The following is a 17,115-nucleotide window of genomic DNA, read 5'->3' as shown; positions in this document are numbered from 1 at the left end:
CTATCTACATGTTTTGTTCTGATGTATTTTTGCTCAGAATAATTATCTGAGAAAAAAAAATTTTTTCTTACCCATTTTGTTATGTATGTGAAGAGATTACTCTGTAAAACTGAATAATATTCCATGAGCTGGGTATGTCACAATTTGTTTGGATCACTAACCTGTAAATGGATTTGAATGACAATTAAAAATAAGAGTTTCAAATAAAATAAAATAAAATAAAATAAAATAAAATAAAATAACCATTAAAAAATAAGAGTTGCAATCAATAGATTTTTTAAATATATCTTTTTTTTTTTCATTTGAGTGGAATGGTGATGGCCAATGGTAAGTATAGGTTTAATATTCTGACGAATTTCCCAACTGTTGGGGTGCTTGGGTGCCTGAGTTGGTTAAGCATTTGGCATTGATTCTGGCTCAGGTCATGATCTCATTGGTGGTGAGACAGAGTCCTAAGTAGGGCTCAGCGCTCAGCAGGGAGTTTTCCTGAGATTCTATCCCTCTCCTTTTCCCTCTGCCCCTCCCCCACTCACTTTCACTTCCTCTCTCTCAAAGAAGTCAGTCTTAAGGGGAAAAAAAAAGTTTCCAGAATATTTTCTAGAGTAGTAGAATTTAGTCTTCCCATCTGCAGTGTATGAGAAATCTAGCTCCCTCACATCCTTGCCAATAATTGGGATGGAGATCCTTTTCATTTTTGCCATTTTATTGGCAAATAATGGTTTAAATTGTATTTTCCCAAGGACTAATGATATAGATCTTGTCATGTTGTTATATACCTTCCATATATATTCTTTGCTGAATTGCCTTTATGCATCTTTTACCCATTTGATTTTATTATTTTAATTTTTAAAGGTTTTATTTTTTCATTTGAAAGAGAGAAAGAGAGCAAGATCAGGGGTGTGGGGCAGGGTGAGGAGGGCAGAGTGAGAGAACTCCCTGCTCATGGGAGATTGAGAGAGGGCGGCAGGGGCTAGATCCCAGGACGCTGAGATCATGACATGAGCCAAAGGCAGCTGCTTCACCAGCTGAGCCAGCCAGAAACTTTTATTTTACCCATTTTTAATTGGATTGGCTTCTTATTGACTTTTGAGAGTTCTTTCAATGTTGTATTAGGAGACCTTCCTCAGGTATGAAATTCATAACTATTTTCTCCATATGTGTGACTTGACTTCGCATTCTCTCACCAATGGCTTCTGAAGAGACAAAGTTTTAACTTTTAATGAAATCCAGTTTATCAATTTGTTCTTTCAAAAATCACAATTTTGGTGTAATATCTAAGAAAACAATGTCCAGGAGCACCTGGGTGACTCTGTCGATTAAATGTCAGCTTTTGGCTCAGGTCATGATCCCAGGGTTCTGGGATCCAGCCCTGCATCAGGTTCCTTGCTCAGTGGGGGGCCCATTTCTCCCTGTCCCTCTGCTTCTCCCCTGCTTGTGCTCTCTCTTTCACTCTGTCACATAAATAAATAAAATCTAAAAGAACAGAAATCATTGTCCAACTTAAGGTTATAAGGATTTTTTTAAAGGTTTATTTATTGTGGCATCTGGCTAGCTCAGTTGCTTCCTCATCTGCCTTCGGCTGAGGTCATGATCCCAAGGCCCTGGGGTTGCCCACACCCCCCCCTTCGCCCTTCCCTCCCCAGATTGGGTTCCCTGCTCAGCGGGGAGTCTGCTTGTCCCTCTGCCTGTCCCATTTTTTTTAACTTTTAGAGAGACTGACTGAGACAGAGCATGTGGGGAAAGGGACTGAGGGAGAGAAATTAAAGCCGACTGCCAACTGAGAGCACAGCCAACTCTGGGATTGATCCCACAACCCACGAGATCAGGATGTGAGTCAATATCATGGGTCACATGAGCCACCGACTAGGTGACCCAGGTGCTCCTAAAGATTTTCTCCTATGTCTTCTTCTGAAAGTTTTAACATTTTAGAGTATTGATTTAGGCTCATGCTCTATATTAGGCTAATTTTTGTATAATGTAAGTTATGGATCCAATTTTATATATTTATTTTTATATGCATACCCATGTCATGTCCATATTCATGTGTTGAAAAGATTACATTTACCCCTTGTTGAAAGATTATATTTTTTAAAAAAATTATTTATGTGGAGGTGGCAGAGGAAGAGAAAGAGAATAACAAGCAGACCCCCTCTTAACATGGAGCCTGATGAGGGACTAGATCCCAAGGATCCCGAGATCATGACCTGAGTCAACATCAAGAGTCAGATGCTTCACCAGCTGGGCCACCCTCGTGCTCTAAAAGATTATGTTTTTTACAGTGCCTTGCTTCTCACATTTGTCAAAAATCTGTTCACTATATAAGTATTAGTTTGTTTTTGGATTCTGTAATCCATTTCATTGATCTACTTACCTGTCATATGCCAATACCAATCTATCTTGATTACTATGATTTCAGAATGATTCTTCAAATCAGGTACAGCTAACCCTAAAACTTGGTTCTTTGCTTCACGAGTGTATGGCTATATGATGTCATTTATATTTGTATATGAATTTTAAAATCAACTGGTCACTTTCTACCAAAGACACGGGCTGAGATTTTGAGAAAGATTGAATTGAATGTATAGATCAAATGGGGAAAGTTGATGTTTGAACAGTATTGAATCTTGCCACCCCCAAATAAGGAAGTTCTCTTCATTTTCTTTTTTTTTTTTTTTTTAACTTTTTATTTTTTATAAACATATATTTTTATCCCCAGGGTACAGGTCTGTGAATCACCAGGTTTACACACTTCACAGCACTCACCAAAGCACATACCCTCCCCAATGTCCATAATCCCACCCCCTTCTCCCACACCCCCTCCCCCCAGCAACCCTCAGTTTGTTTTGTGAGATTAAGAGTCACTTATGGTTTGTCTCCCTCCCAATCCCATCTTGTTTCATTTATTCTTCTCCTACCCACTTAAGCCTCCATGTTGCATCACCACTTCCTCATATCAGGGAGATCATATGATAGTTGTCTTTCTCTGCATGACTTATTTCGCTAAGCATGATACGCTCCAATTCCATCCACGTTGTCGCAAATGGCAAGATTTCATTTCTTTTGATGGCTGCATAGTATTCCATTGTGTATATATACCACATCTTCTTGATCCATTCATCTGTGGATGGACATCTAGGTTCTTTCCATAGTTTGGCTATTGTGGACATTGCTGCTATAAACATTCGGGTGCATGTGCCCCTTTGGATCACTACATTTGTATCTTTAGGGTAAATACCCAATAGTGCAATTGCTGGGTCATAGGGCAGTTCTATTTTCAACATTCTGAGGAACCTCCATGCTGTTTTCCAGAGTGGCTGCACCAGCTTGCATTCCCACCAACAGTGTAGGAGGGTTCCCCTTTCTCCGCATCCTCGCCAGCATCTGTCATTTCCTGACTTGTTGATTTTAGCCATTCTGACTGGTGTGAGGTGATACCTCATTGTGGTTTTGATTTGTATTTACCTGATGCCGAGTGATATGGAGCACTTTTTCATGTGTCTGTTGGCCATCTGGATGTCTTCTTTGCATAAATGTCTGTTCATGTCCTCTGCCCATTTCTTGATTGGATTATTTGTTCTTTGGGTGTTGAGTTTGCTAAGTTCTTTATAGATTCTGGACACTAGTCCTTTATCTGATATGTCGTTTGCAAATATCTTCTCCCATTCTGTCAGTTGTCTTTTGATTTTGTTAACTGTTTCCTTTGCTGTGCAAAAGCTTTTGATCTTGATGAAATCCCAATAGTTCATTTTTTCCCTTGCTTCCCTTGCCTTTTGCGTTGTTCCTAGGAAGATGTTGCTGCGGCAGAGGTCAAAGAGGTTGCTGCCTGTGTTCTCCTTAAGGATTTTGATGTATTCCTTTCGCACATTGAGGTCCTTCATCCATTTTGAGTCTATTTTTGTGTGTGGTGTAAGGAAATGGTCCAATTTCATTTTTCTACATGTGGCTGTCCAATTTTCCCAGCACCATTTATTGAAGAGGCTGTCTTTTTTCCATTGGACATTCTTTCCTGCTATGTCGAAGATGAGTTGACCATAGATTTGAGGGTCTATTTCTGGGCTCTCTATTCTGTTCCATTGATCTATGTGTCTGTTTTTGTGCCAGTACCATGCTGTCTTGATGATGACAGCTTTGTAATAGAGCTTGAAGTCCGGAATTGTGATGCCACCAACGTTGGCTTTCTTTTTCAATATCCCTTTGGCTATTCAAGGTCTTTTCTGGTTCCATATAAATTTTAGCATTATTTGTTCCATTTCTTTGAAAAAGATGGATGGTACTTTGATAGGAATTGCATTAAATGTGTAGATTGCTTTAGGTAGCATAGACATTTTCACAATATTTATTCTTCCAATCCAGGAGCATGGAACATTTTTACATTTCTTTGTGTCTTCCTCAATTTCTTTCATGAGTACTTTATAGTTTTCTGAGTATAGATTCTGTGTCTATTTGGTTAGGTTTATTCCTAGGTATCTTATGGTTTTGGATGCAATTGTAAATGGGATTGACTCCTTAATATCTCTTTCTTCTGTCTTGCTGTTGGTGTAGAGAAATGCAACTGATTTCTGTGCATTGATTTTATATCCTGACACTTTACTGAATTTCTGTATAAGTTCTAGCAGTTTTGGAGTGGAGTCTTTTGGGTTTTCCACATATAGTATCATATCATCTGCGAAGAGTGATAATTTGACTTCTTCTTTGCCGATTTGGATGCCTTTAATTTCCTTTTGTTGTCTGATTGCTGAGGCTAGGACCTCTAGTACTATGTTGAATAGCAGTGGTGATAATGGACATCCCTGCCGTGTTCCTGACCTTAGTGGAAAAGCTTTCAGTTTTTCTCCATTGAGAATGATATTTGCGGTGGGTTTTTCATAGATGGCTTTGATGATATTGAGGTATGTGCCCTCTATCCCTACACTCTGAAGAGTTTTGATCAGGAAGGGATGCTGTACTTTGTCAAATGCTTTTTCAGCATCTATTGAAAGTATCATATGGTTCTTGTTCTTTCTTTTATTGATGTGTTGTATCACATTGACTGATTTGCGGATGTTGAACCAACCTTGCAGCCCTGGAATAAATCCCACTTGGTCGTGGTGAATAATCTTTTTAATGTACTGTTGAATCCTATTGGCTAGTATTTTGTTGAGTATTTTCGCATCTGTGTTCATCAAGGATATCGGTCTATAGCTCTCTTTTTTGGTGGGATCCTTGTCTGGTTTTGCGATCAAGGTGATGCTGGCCTCATAAAATGAGTTTGGAAGTTTTCCTTCCATTTCTATTTTTTGGAACAGTTTCAGGAGAATAGGAATTAGTTCTTCTTTAAATGTTTGGTAGAATTCCCCCGGGAAGCCATCTGGCCCTGGGCTTTTGTTTGTTTGGAGATTTTTAATGACTGTTTCAATCTCCTTACTGGTTATGGGTCTGTTCAGGCTTTCTATTTCTTCCTGGTTCAGTTGTGGTAGTTTATATGTTTCTAGGAATGCATCCATTTCTTCCAGATTGTCAAATTTATTGCCGTAGAGTTGCTCATAGTATGTTCTTATAATAGTTTGTATTTCTTTGGTGTTAGTTGTGATCTCTCCTCTTTCATTCATGATTTTATTTATTTGGGTCCTTTCTCTTTTCTTTTTGATAAGTCGGGCCAGGGGTTTATCAATTTTATTAATTCTTTCAAAGAACCAGCTCCTACTTTCGTTGATTTTTTCTATTGTTTTTTTGGTTTCTATTTCATTGATTTCTGCTCTGATCTTTATGATTTCTCTTCTCCTGCTGGGCTTAGGGTTTCTTTCTTGTTCTTTCTCCAGCTCCTTTAGGTGTAGGGTTAGGTTGTGTACCTGAGACTTTTCTTGTTTCTTGAGAAAGGCTTGTACCGCTATATATTTTCCTCTCAGGACTGCCTTTATTGTGTCCCACAGATTTTGAACTGTTGTATTTTCATTATCATTTGTTTCCATGATTTTTTTCAATTCTTCTTTAATTTCCCGGTTGACCCATTCATTCTTTAGAAGGATACTGTTTAGTCTCCATGTATTTGGGTTCTTTCCAAACTTCCTTTTGTGGTTGAGTTCTAGCTTTAGAGCATTGTGGTCTGAAAATATGCAGGGAATGATCCCAAACTTTTGATACCGGTTGAGTCCTGATTTAGGACCGAGGATGTTATCTATTCTGGAGAATGTTCCATGTGCACTAGAGAAGAATGTGTATTCTGTTGCTTTGGGATGAAATGTTCTGAATATATCTGTGATGTCCATCTGGTCCAGTGTGTCATTTAAGGCCTTTATTTCCTTGCTGATCTTTTGCTTGGATGACCTGTCCATTTCAGTGAGGGGAGTGTAAAGTCCCCTACTATTATTGTATTATTGTTGATGTGTTTCTTTGATTTTGTTATTAATTGGTTTATATAGTTGGCTGCTCCCACGTTGGGGGCATAGATATTTAAAATTGTTAAATCTTCTTGTTGGACAGACCCTTTGAGTATGATATAGTGTCCTTCCTCATCTCTTATTATAGTCTTTGGCTTAAAATCTAATTGATCTGATATAAGGATTGCCACTCCTGCTTTCTTCTGATGTCCATTAGCATGGTAAATTCTTTTCCACCCCCTCACTTTAAATCTGGAGGTGTCTTCGGGCTTAAAATGAGTTTCTTGGAGGCAACATATAGATGGGTTTTGTTTTTTTATCCATTCTGATACCCTGTGTCTTTTGATAGGGGCATTTAGCCCATTCACATTCAGGGTAACTATTGAGAGATATGAATTTAGTGCCATTGTATTGCCTGTAAGGTGACTGTTACTGTATATGGTCTCTGTTCCTTTCTGATCTACCACTTGTAGGCTCTCTCTTTGCTTAGAGGACCCCTTTCAATATTTCCTGTAGAGCTGGTTTGGTATTTGCAAATTCTTTCAGTTGCTGTTTGTCCTGGAAGCTTTTAATCTCTCCTTCTATTTTCAATGATAGCCTAGCTGGATATAGTATTCTGTGCTGCATGTTTTTCTCGTTTAGTGCTCTAAAAATATCATGCCAGCTCTTTCTGGCCTGCCAGGTCTCTGTGGATAAGTCAGCTGCCAATCTAATATTTTTACCATTGTATGTCACAGACTTCTTTTCCCGGGCTGCTTTCAGGATTTTCTCTTTGTCACTGAGACTTGTAAATTTTACTATTAGGTGACGGGGTGTCGGCCTATTCTTATTGATGTTGAGGGGCGTTCTCTGAACCTCCTGAATTTTGATGCTCGTTCCCTTTGCCATATTGGGGAAATTCTCCCCAATAATTCTCTCCAGTATACCTTCTGCTCCCCTCTCTCTTTCTTCTTCTTCTGGAATCCCAATTATTCTAATGTTGTTTCGTCTTATGGTGTCACTTAATTCTCGAATTCTCCCCTCGTGGTCCAGTAGCTGTTTGTCCCTCTTTTGCTCAGCTTCTTTATTCTCTGTCATTTGGTCTTCTATATCACTAATTCTTTCTTCTGCCTCATTTATCCTAGCAGTTAGAGCCTCCATTTTTGATTGCACCTCATTAATAGCTTTTTTGATTTCAACTTGGTTAGATTTTAGTTCTTTTATTTCTCCAGAAAGGGCTTTTATATCTCTCGAGAGGGTTTCTCTAATATCTTCCATGCCTTTTTCGAGCCCGGCTAGAACCTTGAGAATTGTCATTCTGAACTCTAGATCTGACATATTACCGATGTCTGTATTGATTAGGTCCCTAGCCTTCGGTACTGCCTCTTGTTCTTTTTTTTGCGTTGAATTTTTACGTCTTGTCATTTTGGCCAGATAAGAGTAAATGAAGGGGCAAGTAAAATACTAAAAGGGTGGCAACAACCCCAGAAAAATATGCTTTAACTAAATTAGAAGAGATCCAAAATCGTGAGTGGGGAGAAAGGGGATAAAAAGAGGTTCAAAAAGAAAGAAAGAAAAAAAAGAAAAAAGAAAAGAAAAAAAATTTTTTTAAAAAAAGAAAACACCTGAGAAAAATGTAAAAAAGAAAAAATATATATATTAGATAAACTAGTAAAAAATCGTTAAAAAGAAAAAGGTAACAGTTAAAAAAAAAAAATTTACCCGAAGGCGAGAAGAAAAAGAAAAAAAAAAAATGAAAAAGAAAAAATTAAATTAACTGCAAGACTAAAAAAAAATCACAGGAAAAAAGCCATGAGTTCCGTGCTTGGCTTTCTCCTCTTCTGGAATTCTGCTGCTCTCCTTGGTATTGAAACCGCACTCCTTGGTAGGTGAACTTGGTCTCGGCTGGATTTCTTGTTGATCTTCTGGGGGAGGGGCCTGTTGTAGTGATTCTCAAGTGTCTTTGCCCCAGGCGGAATTACACCTCCCTTACCCGGGGCCGGGGTGAGTAATCCGCTCGGGTTTGCTTTCAGGAGCTTTTGTTCCCTGAGCGCTTTCCGTAGAGTTCCGGAGGACGGGAACACAAATGGCGGCCTCCTGGTCTCCGGCCCGGAGGAGCCGAGAGCCCAGGGCCCCACTCCTCAGTGCGCCCTCAGAGAACAGCGCCCAGTTATTCCCGTCTGCCTGACCTCCGGCCGCGCTCCGAGCTCACCGAGCCTGCGATCTGTTCAAGGTAACACCGAGCTGTGAGCTTACTGTCGGCTCTGTTTCTGTAGCCGGCTTTCCTGTTCCAATACCCGCAAGCTCTGCGACACTCAGACACCCCCGATCCTTCTGTGACCCTGCGGGACCTGAGGCCACGCTGACCCCGCGTGGGCTTCGCCCTGGTTTAGTCTCTGGAGCGATGTCCCTCAGCGGAACAGACTTTTAAAAGTCCTGATTTTGTGCGCGGTTGCTCCGCCGCTTGCCGGGAGCCGGCCCCTCCCCCCGGGGTCTATCTTCCCGTCGTTTTGGATTCACTTCTCCGCCGGTCCTACCTTTCAGAAAGCGGTTGTTTTTCTGTTTCCAGAATTGCTGTTCTTCTTCTCTTCGGTCTGCCGATGGATTTTCAGGTGTTTGCAATCTTTAGATAAGCTATCTAGCTGATCTCCGGCTAGCTGGAGCAGTCTCAGCTTGCTACTTCTCCGCCATCTTGACTCCTCCAGTTCTCTTCATTTTCTAAGGCTTCATTCACTTCTCTGTGAAATATTTTGTGATTTTCAGTCAGATCTATCCCTCAGTATTTCAAGCTTCATGCTATTACAAATGATACCGCTTTTCACCTTTCAGTTAGGCACTGCAATCACATAAATCACACCTGAGTTTTATACATTGATGTTGGGTCTTGATGCAAGCAAATGCATTTGAGATTCAAGCTGGATCTGGCAGTGACCGTATCTTTGGAGATTTAGGTATTTGTTAGGTGAGAAGGATCTGATTCCATTCCCTTGCACTTTTCTCAGCAGCCCAACGAAAAGGAATAATCCAACCCAAATCCAGTCGTATGCCACGAAAGATTGTCCAGAGTCTTGTGGACAAATGGATGCAAAATGTTTTGTATGTCCATTAATACACTTTCCTTGAGAGTAACCATTCAGTTGGCAAGGCTGCCAATTTATCTTGTGTGTAGCTGTAACACCACAGTTGCAAAATTTATAGACTGATGTTCCCACTTATTATTTAATTTAGTCTTCAGTAATCTATTGCCGGCATTATGTACTGCCAGAAAATTTGGAACAGTATTCAATGATATATCCATCAAATGCCATGAGTTTGTGCCCAAATCTGATTTTTCTCATTTCTGATGTGGTCTATTATAGGATGGCACCAACAGCATGAAAATAAGTAATAGTGACAGGCTGAGGGGTGTGTGTGATCAACTTGTGTGATCACTTGTGTGACTGAGTTGTGTGACTCAGTTGCCTTATGAGACAAAGGCTTATACTCCAAATCTGAAGTAGGTGTCCATTGCCATCTGTCTGTAAGTATCAGGTCTGGATTCTGCAACAGAATCTGCAATCCTTTGTGTCAGCTCCATTTCCCCAAAGAAGAGTGAAGATGTTTGACTTAAGTAATGATTGGTGTGTGTAGCATATTTAAGATACATCTTTAGTCATTGGATTTAACATCCTATCAGGTAAAACTTGCTCACCTGCATAACTCACAAGGTCACATTCCCTGGGTCTCAGGTAATAGGTCTCAAAGAAATCAAAGCATCTATTCAGTGTTAGGTGTCTCATAAAGTTCACCCCTGATGGGTTAACATGTGGCTCACAAACAGCTTTAAATATTTTTGCTTTAGGTTTGCTTAATGGTTTTCTAAATTCCAATTATGTGAGTAACTTTTAGATGAGTTTTTTAAAAGATTTTATTCATTTGACAGACATAGATCAAAAGTAGGCAGAGCAACAGGCAGAGGGAGGGGGGAAGCAGGCTCCCCGCTGAGCAGAGAACCAGATGCGGGGCTCTATCTCAACCCTGAGATCATGACCTGATCCAAAGGCAGAGGCATAACCCACTGAGCCACCCGGGTTCCCCCCTGGCCAGTTTTTATTTCCCAATGCTCTGCCAATTTCACTGGACCTATGAGTCAATATAAACATAGATTTATTCCAATTTGTTTATAACCAACTGATCTTTGTGTAGATGACATAGAATTCCATACATTCTTTCCTTTACCTGTTTATTTTTTGATGCCAAAATGATATATTACTCACCTCTTCTGCTCTCTGTTGGAAAAAAAAAAAACAAATCTGCTTTACCTTGTTGTTCATCAAAGTCATCATAGGATTTGTTTAAACCTGCATATTTGTGAGCATTGTTATTTTTTAAAGATTTTATTTATTTTAGAGAGAGTAGTATGATCTGGGAGAACAGAGGGGATGGAGAGGGACAAAGAAGCTGAAGTAGATTCTGTGCTGAGCATGGAGCCCAACTCAGTGTTGATCCCACTACCACCAGCTCATGACTGAGCTGAAACCAAGAGTCAGATGCTTCACTGACTGAGCCACCCAGGTGCTCCTTGGTATCTATGAATAGAAAAGTCACTTTTGTTTGAAGCCAATAGTGGATAACCTGTGAAAGAATGACTGCAGTTCATGGACTAATCTTTTAGTGTCAATTGAATCCAAAATTGTGCTAGACATGTTTTCCCAAGATTGTGTAATGTTACCATGAGCCAGCCCACCTGCAACTTCAAGCCCCAAACCTTCTTCTCCAAGACCTAAGAGACACTGTCACAAACTCAACCCATACCCTTCTTGGGCCACTGCCCAAGTTATCTGTTCTATTGCATGACCCTACAGGCAGAGTAACTTTCCATTTATGTGCATTAAGAGCATCCTGTTTCTGTACAACCAATGGAAGTAAGTGGTTTGCTTTGTTATTTGGCACCTAGAGCCATGATTAGGGTCAGATTTGTAAGGGCATAACTCCCTTTGGTAAGAATGGACATCTCCAACCCTTATCCAAACATCCTTGATCCCTCTAAGCCCACACTTTCTTGGAAGACATCCACCATGAAGGCAGCTCCAAGGTTGAAACTAGGGGACTGGGGCAGAGCTTCATGGTCTCATCCTCCTCCTCTGAGAACTGGGTGTTTCCAGCAGAACAAACAAATCCCAATCTGTCCTGTGGGGCTCCTCGGCAGGGGCACAGGTTCACTATGGACTAAGTTATTCTCCTGGTCCTCCGTGCTCAGCTCAGGCAGTTCCTTGCAGAGTTGGATGCTGGTGTATTCATTCCTCAGGTTCCCCTGATTTTTCTGAACTCGAATGGTCCTTATTCTTCCGTCCTTTTGCAACCACGTGCTCCACCATTGCCTTGTCTTTCTTTGCGTTATTCTCATCCTGCAAACCTGCTAATATCCAGTCTTCCATCTGCTCCCTCTGTTCTCTGCTTTCAGTGTGGACTCAGCTCAGGTTCCTGCAGGAGACACACAGAGAAGGGACCAAGTCGGGTCTCAGCTGCAGTCCCCAAAGCTTTGGAACAGGCACCTCAATTCCTTGTGCACTCAGAGAAACTGAGCAGGAAGGGACTTTGGAGAATTTGAATATCAACCTTATCTTACACATGAGGAAACTGAGGCCCACAGACATTGGGAGAATTTCCCAAACTCCCCTTCCAGCTGATAGCAGCAGAGCCCCCACATAGGCTTGGCTGTAAGCTTCCGTGTCTAGGCTCCTACACACCCTCCAGAAACCTACTTCTGAATTTCAGGGGACACTGAAATTTAAAGTTTAACTTAAAAATAAATAATTTTGCAGAGACTTTGGATCAAATGTAGGTATTTCTACTGTTTATAATACCAGAAGGGCCTATCTGGGGACAGATCTTTTCTCACAATTATATAATGCTATTACTTATATTCACTTTTAAATCACTGGCTAAGATATTAGGATCACATAACAGGAAAGTGTTAAATAATATCTATCATAATCACAAGTAAAATTCACTTATTTGTTTATCTATAAAATATCTAACTCCAGTGTCAAAGTTCATTTTCCTGAGACTGGCATTTGGTCTACCTTGCTCACTCCATGTCCCCATTGCTTCCTGCCCAGTGAAACATTCACTAAATACTTGTCCAGTGGATAAATAACAGTTCCCAGCAATAATTATAGTTTACTGATCTCTAGTCCCAACCATATTTTCATTCAAACCCTATCCCAGGTCTGTGCTGAAGCAAGAACAGCACAGCCTTAAGAAAAGCAGTGTGAGTTCCCAATGCCACATATGCTTTAGTGGACGATATAATTACCTCTTTGAGCATATTTATCTTAGGTACAATAGAGTGTGTAGGATATAAATTAGAGAGGGCAGCATGAAGCACGGGAATGTTAGATATGAAATGGGATATCATGTAACAGACAGGGCTCCCATCCCTGGGCACCAGCTGCAGAGCTCCATCAGAGTCACTATGGTGCCTGTTCCATTCCCCTGGGGGTAAGGGCACTTCAGACAAAAAATTGAAGGAGATCCTCAGGTATGGACAAAGTCCATTTTAATCAAATGGCTGAGGATGGAGACTCTGAAAGACCCAATGCTCACAAGACTAACTGCTTTGAGCAGACCATGTCCTTCATCTAAGATGGCTTTCAGTGGGGCGAGGGGACATTTCCAGGAAGGGCTCCTACCTGATGTGGGTCCTGCTTCCACAATTTGGGTCTGTAGGTCTTCTGCTGCCCTACAGATTTCCTCCTCTGTTCTAATTGCTGGGGATGTCCGCCCTCAGCGGGGTCATTCCTTTGTGAAGGCCTCCGTCATTTATTCTCCTCCTGGAGAAGAGACAGCAGAGATCGTTTCTGGGGATCCACAATTCTAGCCTTCTCCTAAGGCACATGGGTAAGCTGAAATAGTCATGACAGATAGAAATCTGGTCAGGGAAGAGGATCCCAGATGAGTGATATGGTGAGGGCAGCCGCTCCTGGGGGAGAGAACCACAATAACGTCACTATCAGACCTGTTCAGGTGGGGACAACATACCAACCATTAAGGGGAGGATGCTGTATGAGAAGGAAGTGTAAGAGCCAGAGACCTATGAAAAAAAGGAAAAAATAATAATTAAATGAAGATGCAAACGAATGGGAGCCCAGAGGCAAAACCTCATGTCTTGAGGCCTTGAAACCTAACCAAGGAATTCCTGCTGAATTTTGTTTGGGAGGCTTTCCAAATTATTTTGGATCAGTGACCTTTTAATATCTTCCATTTTGCCTCTTTTTCAGATAGAACCTGAACAAATGTAAATGGTTCTATAGTTTCACAGGTCCACAGAGAGAGGGGAATTGTACTCTGCGCTTAATGGACACCTTTAGGAATCATCCACACCTGATATAAGTGATTCAGATGTGATTTTGGAATTTTGAGCTGATTACACAACATTTTTTTTTTCTACTTTGAACTGATGCTGCCATGGAATAAAACTTGGAAACCTTAGGGATAAGGTAAATGTATTTTGCATTTGGAAGGGACATGTATTCCTGAAACCAGAGGCTGGACTATAGTGAAGAGAAGTTAAAATGGTTTCCAAATATGTCTCCCCCAAATCCCTGGAACTTGTTAGAGTGACGAGACATTGCTTCCATGGTGATGTTGTTATACAGCATGGCTGACTTTAAGATGGGAAGATTATCTGGGTGGACCAGATCTAATTGCATGACTCCTTATATATGAGAGCTTTCTCTGGCTAGCAGAAGACAGAATCAGAGTGAATCATGAGAAGGACTCAGCATACAATTACTTGTTTGACAATGGAAAAGGCGCCATGAAAAAAGAATGTAGGCAGCTTCTAGATGCAGAGCATGGCCTCTGGTTGACTGTCAGCAAGAAAACAAGGACTTCAGTCTTACAACCACAAGCAAATGAATTATTTTTTCACTTATTTTAATTTTTTAATTTAAACTCAATTAATTAACATATATTATTAGTTTCAGAAGTAAATGTCAGGGAGTCATCAGTCTTATATAATACCTAGTACTCATTACATCACATACCCTCCTTAATGCCCAGCACCCAGTTACCCCATCACCCCACCTATCTCCCGCCAGTAATGATTAAGATTCTTTTGTGGTTTATCTCCCTCTCTGGTTTTGTCTTGTTTTCTTTTTTCCCTCTCTTCCCCCATGATCTTCTGTTTTGTTTCTTTAATTCCATGTATCAGTGAGATCATATGATAATGGTCTTTCTCTGACTTATTTCACTTAGCATTATACCCTTGTCCTACCCATGTTGTTGCAAACGGCAAGATTTCATTTTTTAATGGCTGTATAATATTGTGTGTGTGTGTGTGTGTGTGTGTGACATCTTTTTTATCTATTCACCTGTCTGTGGATACCTGGGCTCTTTCCATAGTTTGGCTATTGTAGACATTGCTGCTGTGAACATTGGGGTACAGGTGCCCCTTTGGATCACTACACTGGCATCTTTGGGGTTAATACCCAGGAGTGCAATTGCTGGTCATAGGGTAGCTCTATTTTCAACTTTTTGAAGAACCTCAATATCTCCCGCGCATTTTCAGGCTTCAGGAGCAGGGAGGGAGGGAGGTTAGACCAAACAGAAGAGTTGAGGGTGCCCTAGCTTGGGCACAAAAATCACTTCTCTGTCCCTCTGTACAATGAGACGATTATGGATAATATAATTTCCCCCCAGTTTTACTGAGATTGAAATGAGATACAGCACTTTCAAAGTTTAAGATATACAGTATAATGACTTGATTTACTTATATTGTGAAATGATTACAATTGGGTGAACGTCCATCCTCTCATATAAATAAAAATGTTTTTAAATATATTTTTTCCTTTTGATAAGAACTCATAACAACTACTTAACACCTTTCAAATATACTACACAGCAAGGTTAACTAGAGCCTTCAGGTTGTGCATTCTTGTCAGACTTCGACCAGGAACACAAAACCATAATGTATATAGTATAATTGACCCCCAGCCAAGGAGTGATTACATGGAGTGTCTCTGTGGTACAGTTGGTTAGTGCACTGGGCTGTTAGCCAGAAGGTTGGTGGTTCAATCCCACCCAGGGACGCTTGGGTTTCCGGAGAAGGTGGGTTTCCAACCTTTTCCCTTTCTCTTTAGGATACCAAATTTATGCTTTCTATTTCCCAGGCACCACTAGCAATGAGTCCCCCTTTGAGGAAAATGTTTTGGAGCTCCAGAGCACATATAATCTACAACCGCCCTTACATCTTCCCCTACTTTTCCAAAGCCTGGTTTACAGCTTAACGTATTTGAAACACTGTAAATCCCTAAAACAGAGAACAAGAGAACCCAGCTCACATCCAATGGTGAAGGTACAGGCTCTAGGAGGGAAACTTAATTAGTCCAAAAAAGTTATGTGACTTTTCTGTGCTTCCATTTTTACATGTAAGATGAGTGAAATGGAGTATTTTGCTTGTCCAGAGTTTTAATGAGATGTGTGGGGAAAGCACGTAGCCAATGACTTTCACAAGCAAATGTTCAAAACACATTAGCTCTTACCAGCACCATTGCCATCAGCATTTTCATTACCTGCTTTGTTCTTTTTAGCTAAGATCCTTCTTGATATAAATAAGTCATTATTCAAACAGTCTCTCTAATTGATGATCATGCAATTGGCTCCAATATTGATTATCACACATACTACTGCAGGGAACATGCATATACTAATATGCATTATTATGCCTCTCCTTCTCTCCAGAGTCCCGAACATGGAATTGTCAATCAAAGTTTGTGACTGCCTGCCTAACTACCCTGAAAAGAAAATGTAGGTCATAGTCCCCACATTTTATGAAAATATTCTTTTCTCTAATCTTTTGCCAAATTTGGATAGTACTTACCTGACATTTCGTTTGAACCTATTTTTGCTCACAGTTTTGTAGACCTACAGTGGGAAATTGTTCTGTGCAAGACATCAAACCCAGAATTCCTCCATGAAAAGAGCCAATAATATGAAAAGAGCCAATAATATTCGAGATACAACAATACACTTTAAATTTACACATACATACATATATGGCAAAGGAATTAATTTTGTATTTGGGACACGTTTTTATCAAAGTGATGCATACTCATAAGTTTGTTTAGAAAACAGCAACCCGGGGCTCCTGAGTGGCTCAGCTGGTTAAGCCTCTGCCTTCAGCTCAGGTCATGATCCCAGGTTCTTCAGATCGAGCCCTGCATCAGGCTTTTCAGGGAGCCTGCTTCCTCTTCTCTCTCTCTCTACCTGCCTCTCTGCCTACTTGTGATCTCTGTCTGTCAAGTAAATAAATACATTTTTAAAACCCAGCAACCCCCCCCTTCACTGTTCCTTGTTTTTCAAATTGTAGATATTATCTCTCACATATCCCTCCAATATCACCTCCATACCAAACATGCCTCTTCTTGCTTTATCGTCCAGTATATCTGTATCATAATTTTATCGATCACCTATCATATTAACTATGTAATCTCTATATTCATAGTTGGGCCACATAGGATACAAATAGGAGGAACAAAGACCAGTGTTTTCACAGACTCTTTTCTTCAAGTGGATAAATCTGAAGTTTATTTACTCACCCCACTTCTATTTTCATATTCCAGGGAATTTTCATATTCTAATCACTGGAGGTGATTGATGGAGCTTAGGTCCATGTCCTCACCTTGAGCAAACGGGGGCAGAGTACCTTCATGAATAGTACACAGAAGACATTATCCAAGAAAGGAACAATTCCAAAAACAAAAGAAGAAGTATCCTGGAGTGCTGGGTGGGCAAC

Source organism: Mustela nivalis (assembly GCF_964662115.1).
Source record: "Mustela nivalis genome assembly, chromosome: 10".
NCBI classification, from domain to species: domain Eukaryota; kingdom Metazoa; phylum Chordata; class Mammalia; order Carnivora; family Mustelidae; genus Mustela; species Mustela nivalis.
Note: the sequence above shows the minus strand (reverse complement) of the source record.